The sequence below is a fragment of the Saccostrea echinata genome, unplaced genomic scaffold (assembly GCF_033153115.1).
Source record: "Saccostrea echinata isolate AGI-Se365-2 ecotype Australia unplaced genomic scaffold, CSIRO_AGI_Sech_v1 ptg000286l, whole genome shotgun sequence".
Classification (NCBI taxonomy): domain Eukaryota; kingdom Metazoa; phylum Mollusca; class Bivalvia; order Ostreida; family Ostreidae; genus Saccostrea; species Saccostrea echinata.
In genome coordinates, this window is record NW_026890035.1 from 6,787 (window position 1) to 17,672 (window position 10,886).

General features: G+C 32.2%; 1 long non-coding RNA gene across 1 annotated transcript; it reads right to left on the reverse strand.

Annotated features, from left to right (window-relative positions):
* Window positions 1-576: 576 nt before the first annotated feature.
* On the reverse strand, window positions 577-10,310 carry LOC133177916 (uncharacterized). The gene is made up of 5 exons (XR_009719886.1): window positions 10,239-10,310; window positions 7,819-7,946; window positions 5,398-5,525; window positions 2,970-3,096; window positions 577-662 (listed from the first exon to the last, which is right to left on the reverse strand). It is a non-coding gene; the product is annotated as an uncharacterized LOC133177916 (long non-coding RNA).
* Between the last annotated feature and the right edge of the window lie 576 nt (window positions 10,311-10,886).

Below are 10,886 nucleotides of genomic sequence, written 5' to 3' on the forward strand. Positions count from 1 at the left end.
AATTAGTCTTTTCTTGAAAAAATCAGCCTAAAGTGCTTTCACGGCAAAGTCTGAATACACTATAATTGACTGCGGTCAGGTGGTGCACAGAGTTTAAAGTCATCTAAAATAAAAAAACAACATTTTCTAACTTCTTTCTACATGTCAGATGCATAATCCTACTTTGAAAGTCATAATTTGGAATTTTGAGGGTGAAACATGACATATTATTAGTATTTTACATAGAAATCTGTATAAATTAATGTCAACCCTGCTTCTAAATTTAAAAATGTGTGCTTTCACACAGAAAGTTCATAAAATGACATATTTTGTTGAAATACGCCTTCATAAAATTAAAACTGCCTTTAATATGGGGGTAGATGATTTTACACAATCACCTTCAAGGTATCACACTAATTGTTTTCACTATGTAATTCTATATAGAATAAAAAAATCATTAAAAATCAGGTAATTCGAATTCATGAAAAGATATTTAGCAGGAAGTGTTAAACGTTACCAGTCACATCAGCTGACACCAAAAAATAGGGTACCTACACGGCATTTTCTGATTTTTTCCATCCGCAAACAAGGAATACCCTCAAAACCACGTGTATTCAATGTGTTTATAAACATCCTGTGTGCACCCCAGGAAGTGGCCTCCTATGCCCCGAAAGAAATAGTTCCTGTCAAAAACCTTTAATATTTTACAAAGTACATAAAATATCCTAAGCACGGATACCAAAAAGGTAAAATAGAATAAGGGAAATTAAAAAAATTTCTCACAATAAAAAAAAATATTTCTTTATTATGTATGGAACTACAATTGACTAAGTTCATTTTGATTGGTCAATTACCGGTGTGATACCTTGAAGGACCTTTGAAGTTGTCAGATTCTTTTCATTTTTGCACCTGAGATTTCTTAAATAACTGTCATTAACATCCTGAAGTCTGGGGATCTAATTCCCATTATTGCTGGAGATATGATGCATTTATCTCCCTTACTCCAGAGCAGTCAAGAATACACACTGAGCACTCTGACAGAAGTTTTTTGTGCATATTTTGAAGCAGAATTTCATCCTTAATAGACTAAGCCTGGCAACCAATTTTGTATCCCGTGAGAGAGTATATGCACTGTTCTTCACAACAAACAAAAAATAATTCACAAGTCTGAGACCATTATGCAATTATTACATAACAAAATTGCATTTTACCCTCCTAAGAATGACAGAATTTACAGAAATTGTTAAATATTAGGCTGATAATAAAATCTGCATCTGGTCAATTTATGTTCCAAATAAAGCCTAGGTACTTGTCTACAACCTGCTATGCAGAAGTTTATCTAAAAGCTGTGTTGTAACACAGGGCAGTCCAAATGATATCAGCATCTGGGGAGGTTCTGGACCAGCTCTGACACTCCATTAAACTTGCTTTGATGATAAGAAAATGGAGAAAACAATTCAGATGTAATTTATTGTTGTGATTTATGTAACTGGCTTTCTCTGCAGACACAAATTAGCCATGAAATTCCAATTGAACATACATAATTATCCTCTTTTCATTGAATTACTCAGGAATTTCAAAGGTGTTTGATGAATTTGCATGATTAATTCAAGATTACAGCTTTTTGTTTCACCAAATTTACATAAAAATTCAACATTTAAATTTAGAAATATAAAGCTTAAACATTTTTATGGGTCTTAACACTTTTAAATGTGAATAAATGCAACAGAGAAACTAATATCAGGCATCCTCCATGATTCTTGGAGTGGGTGGGTGTACAAAAAACTGCTGATAAAATTTATAGGAAGTGACAAAAGAAGAACAGGGCACTTTATTAGCTGAATTGTGGTTATTCTGATATTTTGATTGTGTAAATATGTCAAATTTGTTCATCACTTTAATTTGTAATTTATTAATATTTCAGTACACTAATGTGCTTAACAAATCATGCTAAAATAAACATCCTGACTGAGACTTAATTTAAAAGGGAGGGTCAACACTACATAAAAGTGGTAAAATGACAAAAAAACATTCTCCGGCAATCTGAAAAATCTTGAATGTCAGCTGCGAAAGCATGGAAAAAGTCTAGAGAACCATATCAGGCATACCATGGTGCTAAGTGACATTCTGTACTATATGTGTGATGCATGGTTGGGACTCAGAATAAGTATTCACTCTCATGCCCTGACAGTATTTATGCATTTTTGACCATAAGCTTCTTATTTTTGAAAAATTCTTAATAAATTTTATTTGTGCATTACTTTTATTAGACAAATTTAACTCATTTCATTATTTTCTATTCCTCCACTCCAGCAATAAATGAATCACTTAAGGTGAATAAAATGAAAGTAAACCCAGTCTCTGTAAAATTTAACACTTTTTAAAAACATGTTTTACTTCTTCACATTTTATCGCAGTTGTGGCTTTTGTTGAAAACTCATTCGCAAACCCAGAATTAGTCTTTTCTTGAAAAAATCAGCCTAAAGTGCTTTTAACGGCAAAGTCTGTAGACACTATAATTGACTGCGGTCAGGTGGTGCACAGAGTTTAAAGTCATCTAAAATAAAAAAACCAACATTTTCTAACTTCTTTCTACATGTCAGATGCATAATCCTACTTTGAAAGTCATAATTTGGAGTTTTGAGGGTAAAACATGACATATTATTAGTATTCTACATAGAAATCTGTATAAATTGATGTCAACCCTGCTTCTAAATTTAAAAATATGTGCTTTCACACAGAAAGTTCATAAAATGACATATTTTGTTGAAATATGCCTTTATAAAATTAAAACTGCCTTTAATATGGGTGTAGATGATTTTACACAATCACCTTCAAGGTATCACACCGGTAATTGTTTTCACTATGTAATTCTATATAGAATAAAAAATCATTAAAAATCAGGTATTCGAATTCATGAAAAGATATTTAGCAGGAAGTGTTAAACGTTACCAGTCACATCAGCTGACACCAAAAAATAGGGTACCTACACGGCATTTTCTGATTTTTTCCATCCGCAAACAGGAATACCCTCAAAACCACGTGTATTCAATGTGTTTATAAACATCCTGTGTGCACCCCAGGAAGTGGCCTCCTATGCCCCGAAAGAAATAGTTCCTGTCAAAAACCTTTAATATTTTACAAAGTACATAAAATATCCTAAGCACGGATACCAAAAAGGTAAAAATAGAATAAGGGAAATTAAAAAATTTCTCACAATAAAAAAAATATTTCTTTATTATGTATGGAACTACAATTGACTAAGTTCATTTTGATTGGTCAATTACCGGTGTGATACCTTGAAGGACCTTTGAAGTTGTCAGATTCTTTTCATTTTTGCACCTGAGATTTCTTAAATAACTGTCATTAACATCCTGAAGTCTGGGGATCTAATTCCCATTATTGCTGGAGATATGATGCATTTATCTCCCTTACTCCAGAGCAGTCAAGAATACACACTGAGCACTCTGACAGAAGTTTTTTGTGCATATTTTGAAGCAGAATTTCATCCTTAATAGACTAAGCCTGGCAACCAATTTTGTATCCGTGGAGAGTATATGCACTGTTCTTCACAACAAACAAAAAATAATTCACAAGTCTGAGACCATTATGCAATTATTACATAACAAAATTGCATTTTACCCCTCCTAAGAATGACAGAATTTACAGAAATTGTTAAATATTAGGCTGATAATAAAATCTGCATCTGGTCAATTTATGTTCCAAATAAAGCCTAGGTACTTGTCTACAACCTGCTATGCAGAAGTTTATCTAAAAGCTGTGTTGTAACACAGGGCAGTCCAAATGATATCAGCATCTGGGGAGGTTCTGGACAGCTCTGACACTCCATTAAACTTGCTTTGATGATAAGAAAATGGAGAAAACAATTCAGATGTAATTTATTGTTGTGATTTATGTAACTGGCTTTCTCTGCAGACACATAGCCATGAAATTCCAATTGAACATACATAATTATCCTCTTTTCATTGAATTACTCAGGAATTTCAAAGGTGTTTGATGAATTTGCATGATTAATTCAAGATTACAGCTTTTTGTTTCACCAAATTTACATAAAAAATTCAACATTTAAATTTAAAAATATAAATCTTAAACATTTTTATGGGTCTTAACACTTTTAAATGTGAATAAATGCAACAAAGAAACTAATATCAGGCCATCCTCCATGATTCTTGGAGGTGGGTGGGTGTACAAAAACTGCTGAAAAAATGTATAGGAAGTGACAAAAGAAGAACAGGGCACTTTATTAGCTGAATTATGGTTATTCTGATATTTTGATTGTGTAAATATGTCAAATTTCTTCATCACTTTAATTTGTAATTTATTAATATTTCAGTACATTACTGTGCTTAACAAATCATGCTAAAATAAACATCCTGACCGAGACTTAATTTAAAAGAGAGGGTCAACACCTACATAAAAGTGGTAAAATGACAAAAAACATTCTCCGGTAAACTGAAAAATCTTGAATGTCAGCTGCGAAAGCATGGAAAAAGTCTAGAGAACCATAACAGGCATACCATGGTGCTAAGTGACATTCTGTACTATATGTGTGATGCATGGTTGGGGACTCTGAATAAGTATTCACTCTCATGCCCTGACAGTATTTATGCATTTTTGGTCATAAGCTTCTTATTTTTGACAAATTCTTCATAAATTTTGTTTGTACATTACAAATATTAGACAAATTTAACTCATTTCATTATTTCTATTCCTCCACTCCAGTAATAAATGAATCACTTAAGGTGAATAAAATGAAAGTAAACCCAGTCTCTGTAAAATTTAACACTTTTTAAAAACATGTTTTACTTCTTCACATTTTATCGCAGTTGTCGCTTTTGTTGAAAACTCATTTGCAAACCCAGAATTAGTCTTTTCTTGAAAAAATCAGCCTAAAGTGCTTTTACGGCAAAGTCTGTAGACACTATAATTGACTGCGGTCAGGTGGTGCACAGAGTTTAAAGTCATCTAAAATAAAAAAACAACATTTTCTAACTTCTTTCTACATGTCAGATGCATAATCCTACTTTGAAAGTCATAATTTGGAGTTTTGAGGGTAAAACATGACATATTATTAGTATTTTACATAGAAATCTGTATAAATTAATGTCAACCCTGCTTCTAAATTTAAAAATATGTGCTTTCACACAGAAAGTTCATAAAATGACATATTTTGTTGAAATATGCCTTTATAAACTTAAAACTGCCTTTCATATGGGTGTAGATGATTTTACACAATCACCTTCAAGGTATCACACCGGTAATTGTTTTCACTATGTAATTCTATATAGAATAAAAAATCATTAAAAATCAGGTATTCGAATTCATGAAAAAATATTTAGCAGGAAGTGTTAAACGTTACCAGTCACATCAGCTGACACCAAAAAATAGGGTACCTACACGGCATTTTCTGATTTTTTTCCATCCGCAAACAGGAATACCCTCAAAACCACGTGTATTCAATGTGTTTATAAACATCCTGTGTGCACCCCAGGAAGTGGCCTCCTATGCCCCGAAAGAAATAGTTCCTGTCAAAAACCTTTAATATTTTACAAAGTACATAAAATATCCTAAGCACAGATACCAAAAATGTAAAAATAGAATAAGGGAAATTAAAAAATTTCTCACAATTAAAAAAATATTTCTTTATTATGTATGGAACTACAATTGACTAAGTTCATTTTGATTGGTCAATTACCGGTGTGATACCTTGAAGGACCTTTGAAGTTGTCAGATTTTTTTTCATTTTTGCACCTGAGATTTCTTAAATAACTGTCACTAACATCCTGAAGCCTGGGGATCTAATTCCCATTATTGCTGGAGATATGATGCATTTATCTCCCTTACTCCAGAGCAGTCAAGAATACACACTGAGCACTCTGACAGAAGTTTTTTGGCATATTTTGAAGCAGAATTTCATCCTTAATAGACTAAGCCTGGCAACCAATTTTGTATCCGTGGAGAGTATATGCACTGTTCTTCACAACAAACAAAAAATAATTCACAAGTCTGAGACCATTATGCAATTATTACATAACAAAATTGCATTTTACCCTCCTAAGAATGACAGAATTTACAGAAATTGTTAAATATTAGGCTGATAATAAAATCTGCATCTGGTCAATTTATGTTCCAAATAAAGCCTAGGTACTTGTCTACAACCTGCTATGCAGAAGTTTATCTAAAAGCTGTGTTGTAACACAGGGCAGTCCAAATGATATCAGCATCTGGGGAGGTTCTGAACAGCTCTGACACTCCATTAAACTTGCTTTGATGATAAGAAAATGGAGAAAACAATTCAGATGTAATTTATTGTTGTGATTTATGTAACTGGCTTTCTCTGCAGACACAAATTAGCCATGAAATTCCAATTGAACATGCATAATTATCCTCTTTTCATTGAATTACTCAGGAATTTCAAAGGTGTTTGATGATTAATTCAAGATTACAGCTTTTTGTTTCACCAAATTTACATAAAAATTCAACATTTAAATTTAAAAATATAAATCTTAAACATTTTTATGGGTCTTAACACTTTTAAATGTGAATAAATGCAACAAAGAAACTAATATCAGGCCATCCTCCATGATTCTTGGAGGTGGGTGGGTGTACAAAAACTGCTGATAAAATTTATAGGAAGTGACAAAAGAAGAACAGGGCACTTTATTAGCTGAATTATGGTTATTCTGATATTTTGATTGTGTAAATATGTCAAATTTCTTCATCACTTTAATTTGTAATTTATTAATATTTCAGTACATTAATGTGCTTAACAAATCATGCTAAAATAAACATCCTGTCTGAGACTTAATTTAAAAGAGAGGGTCAACACCTACATAAAAGTGGTAAAATGACAAAAAACATTCTCCGGCAAACTGAAAAATCTTGAATGTCAGCTGCGAAAGCATGGAAAAAGTCTAGAGAACCATATCAGGCATACCATGGTGCTAAGTGCCATTCTGTACTATATGTGTGATGCATGGTTGGGACTCAGAATAAGTATTCACTCTCATGCCCTGACAGTATTTATGCAATTTTGGTCATAAGCTTCTTATTTTTGAAAAATTCTTAATAAATTTTATTTGTACATTACTTTCATAAGACAAATTTAACTCATTTCATTATTTCTATTCCTCCACTCCAGTAATAAATGAATCACTTAAGGTGAATAAAATGAAAGTAAACCCAGTCTCTGTAAAATTTAACACTTTTTAAAAACATGTTTTACTTCTTCACATTTTATCGCAGTTGTCGCTTTTGTTGAAAACTCATTCGCAAACCCAGAAATAGTCTTTTCTTGAAAAAATCAGCCTAAAGTGCTTTTACGACAAAGTCTGTAGACACTATAATTGACTGCGGTCAGGTGGTGCACAGAGTTTAAAGTCATCTAAAATAAAAAACCAACATTTTCTAACTTCTTTCTACATGTCAGAATTGCATAATCCTACTTTGAAAGTCATAATTTGGAGTTTTGAGGGTAAAACATGACATATTATTAGTATTTTACATAGAAATCTGTATAAATTAATGTCAACCCTGCTTCTAAATTTAAAAATATGTGCTTTCACACAGAAAGTTCATAAAATGACATATTTTGTTGAAATATGCCTTTATAAACTTAAAACTGCCTTTCATATGGGTGTAGATGATTTTACACAATCACCTTCAAGGTATCACACCGGTAATTGTTTTCACTATGTAATTCTATATAGAATAAAAAATCATTAAAAATCAGGTATTCGAATTCATGAAAAAATATTTAGCAGGAAGTGTTAAACGTTACCAGTCACATCAGCTGACACCAAAAAATAGGGTACCTACACGGCATTTTCTGATTTTTTTCCATCCGCAAACAGGAATACCCTCAAAACCACGTGTATTCAATGTGTTTATAAACATCCTGTGTGCACCCCAGGAAGTGGCCTCCTATGCCCCGAAAGAAATAGTTCCTGTCAAAAACCTTTAATATTTTACAAAGTACATAAAATATCCTAAGCACAGATACCAAAAATGTAAAAATAGAATAAGGGAAATTAAAAAATTTCTCACAATTAAAAAAATATTTCTTTATTATGTATGGAACTACAATTGACTAAGTTCATTTTGATTGGTCAATTACCGGTGTGATACCTTGAAGGACCTTTGAAGTTGTCAGATTTTTTTCATTTTTGCACCTGAGATTTCTTAAATAACTGTCACTAACATCCTGAAGCCTGGGGATCTAATTCCCATTATTGCTGGAGATATGATGCATTTATCTCCCTTACTCCAGAGCAGTCAAGAATACACACTGAGCACTCTGACAGAAGTTTTTTGTGCATATTTTGAAGCAGAATTTCATCCTTAATAGACTAAGCCTGGCAACCAATTTTGTATCCGTGGAGAGTATATGCACTGTTCTTCACAACAAACAAAAAATAATTCACAAGTCTGAGACCATTATGCAATTATTACATAACAAAATTGCATTTTACCCTCCTAAGAATGACAGAATTTACAGAAATTGTTAAATATTAGGCTGATAATAAAATCTGCATCTGGTCAATTTATGTTCCAAATAAAGCCTAGGTACTTGTCTACAACCTGCTATGCAGAAGTTTATCTAAAAGCTGTGTTGTAACACAGGGCAGTCCAAATGATATCAGCATCTGGGGAGGTTCTGAACAGCTCTGACACTCCATTAAACTTGCTTTGATGATAAGAAAATGGAGAAAACAATTCAGATGTAATTTATTGTTGTGATTTATGTAACTGGCTTTCTCTGCAGACACAAATTAGCCATGAAATTCCAATTGAACATGCATAATTATCCTCTTTTCATTGAATTACTCAGGAATTTCAAAGGTGTTTGATGATTAATTCAAGATTACAGCTTTTTGTTTCACCAAATTTACATAAAAATTCAACATTTAAATTTAAAAATATAAATCTTAAACATTTTTATGGGTCTTAACACTTTTAAAGTGAATAAATGCAACAAAGAAACTAATATCAGGCCATCCTCCATGATTCTTGGAGGTGGGTGGGTGTACAAAAACTGCTGATAAAATTTATAGGAAGTGACAAAAGAAGAACAGGGCACTTTATTAGCTGAATTATGGTTATTCTGATATTTTGATTGTGTAAATATGTCAAATTTCTTCATCACTTTAATTTGTAATTTATTAATATTTCAGTACATTAATGTGCTTAACAAATCATGCTAAAATAAACATCCTGTCTGAGACTTAATTTAAAAGAGAGGGTCAACACCTACATAAAAGTGGTAAAATGACAAAAAACATTCTCCGGCAAACTGAAAAATCTTGAATGTCAGCTGCGAAAGCATGGAAAAAGTCTAGAGAACCATATCAGGCATACCATGGTGCTAAGTGCCATTCTGTACTATATGTGTGATGCATGGTTGGGACTCAGAATAAGTATTCACTCTCATGCCCTGACAGTATTTATGCAATTTTGGTCATAAGCTTCTTATTTTTGAAAAATTCTTAATAAATTTTATTTGTACATTACTTTCATAAGACAAATTTAACTCATTTCATTATTTCTATTCCTCCACTCCAGTAATAAATGAATCACTTAAGGTGAATAAAATGAAAGTAAACCCAGTCTCTGTAAAATTTAACACTTTTTAAAAACATGTTTTACTTCTTCACATTTTATCGCAGTTGTCGCTTTTGTTGAAAACTCATTCGCAAACCCAGAAATAGTCTTTTCTTGAAAAAATCAGCCTAAAGTGCTTTTACGACAAAGTCTGTAGACACTATAATTGACTGCGGTCAGGTGGTGCACAGAGTTTAAAGTCATCTAAAATAAAAAACCAACATTTTCTAACTTCTTTCTACATGTCAGAATTGCATAATCCTACTTTGAAAGTCATAATTTGGAGTTTTGAGGGTAAAACATGACATATTATTAGTATTTTACATAGAAATCTGTATAAATTAATGTCAACCCTGCTTCTAAATTTAAAAATATGTGCTTTCACACAGAAAGTTCATAAAATGACATATTTTGTTGAAATATGCCTTTATAAACTTAAAACTGCCTTTCATATGGGTGTAGATGATTTTACACAATCACCTTCAAGGTATCACACCGGTAATTGTTTTCACTATGTAATTCTATATAGAATAAAAAATCATTAAAAATCAGGTATTCGAATTCATGAAAAAATATTTAGCAGGAAGTGTTAAACGTTACCAGTCACATCAGCTGACACCAAAAAATAGGGTACCTACACGGCATTTTCTGATTTTTTTCCATCCGCAAACAGGAATACCCTCAAAACCACGTGTATTCAATGTGTTTATAAACATCCTGTGTGCACCCCAGGAAGTGGCCTCCTATGCCCCGAAAGAAATAGTTCCTGTCAAAAACCTTTAATATTTTACAAAGTACATAAAATATCCTAAGCACAGATACCAAAAATGTAAAAATAGAATAAGGGAAATTAAAAAATTTCTCACAATTAAAAAAATATTTCTTTATTATGTATGGAACTACAATTGACTAAGTTCATTTTGATTGGTCAATTACCGGTGTGATACCTTGAAGGACCTTTGAAGTTGTCAGATTTTTTTCATTTTTGCACCTGAGATTTCTTAAATAACTGTCACTAACATCCTGAAGCCTGGGGATCTAATTCCCATTATTGCTGGAGATATGATGCATTTATCTCCCTTACTCCAGAGCAGTCAAGAATACACACTGAGCACTCTGACAGAAGTTTTTTGTGCATATTTTGAAGCAGAATTTCATCCTTAATAGACTAAGCCTGGCAACCAATTTTGTATCCGTGGAGAGTATATGCACTGTTCTTCACAACAAACAAAAAATAATTCACAAGTCTGAGACCATTATGCAATTATTACATAACAAAATTGCAT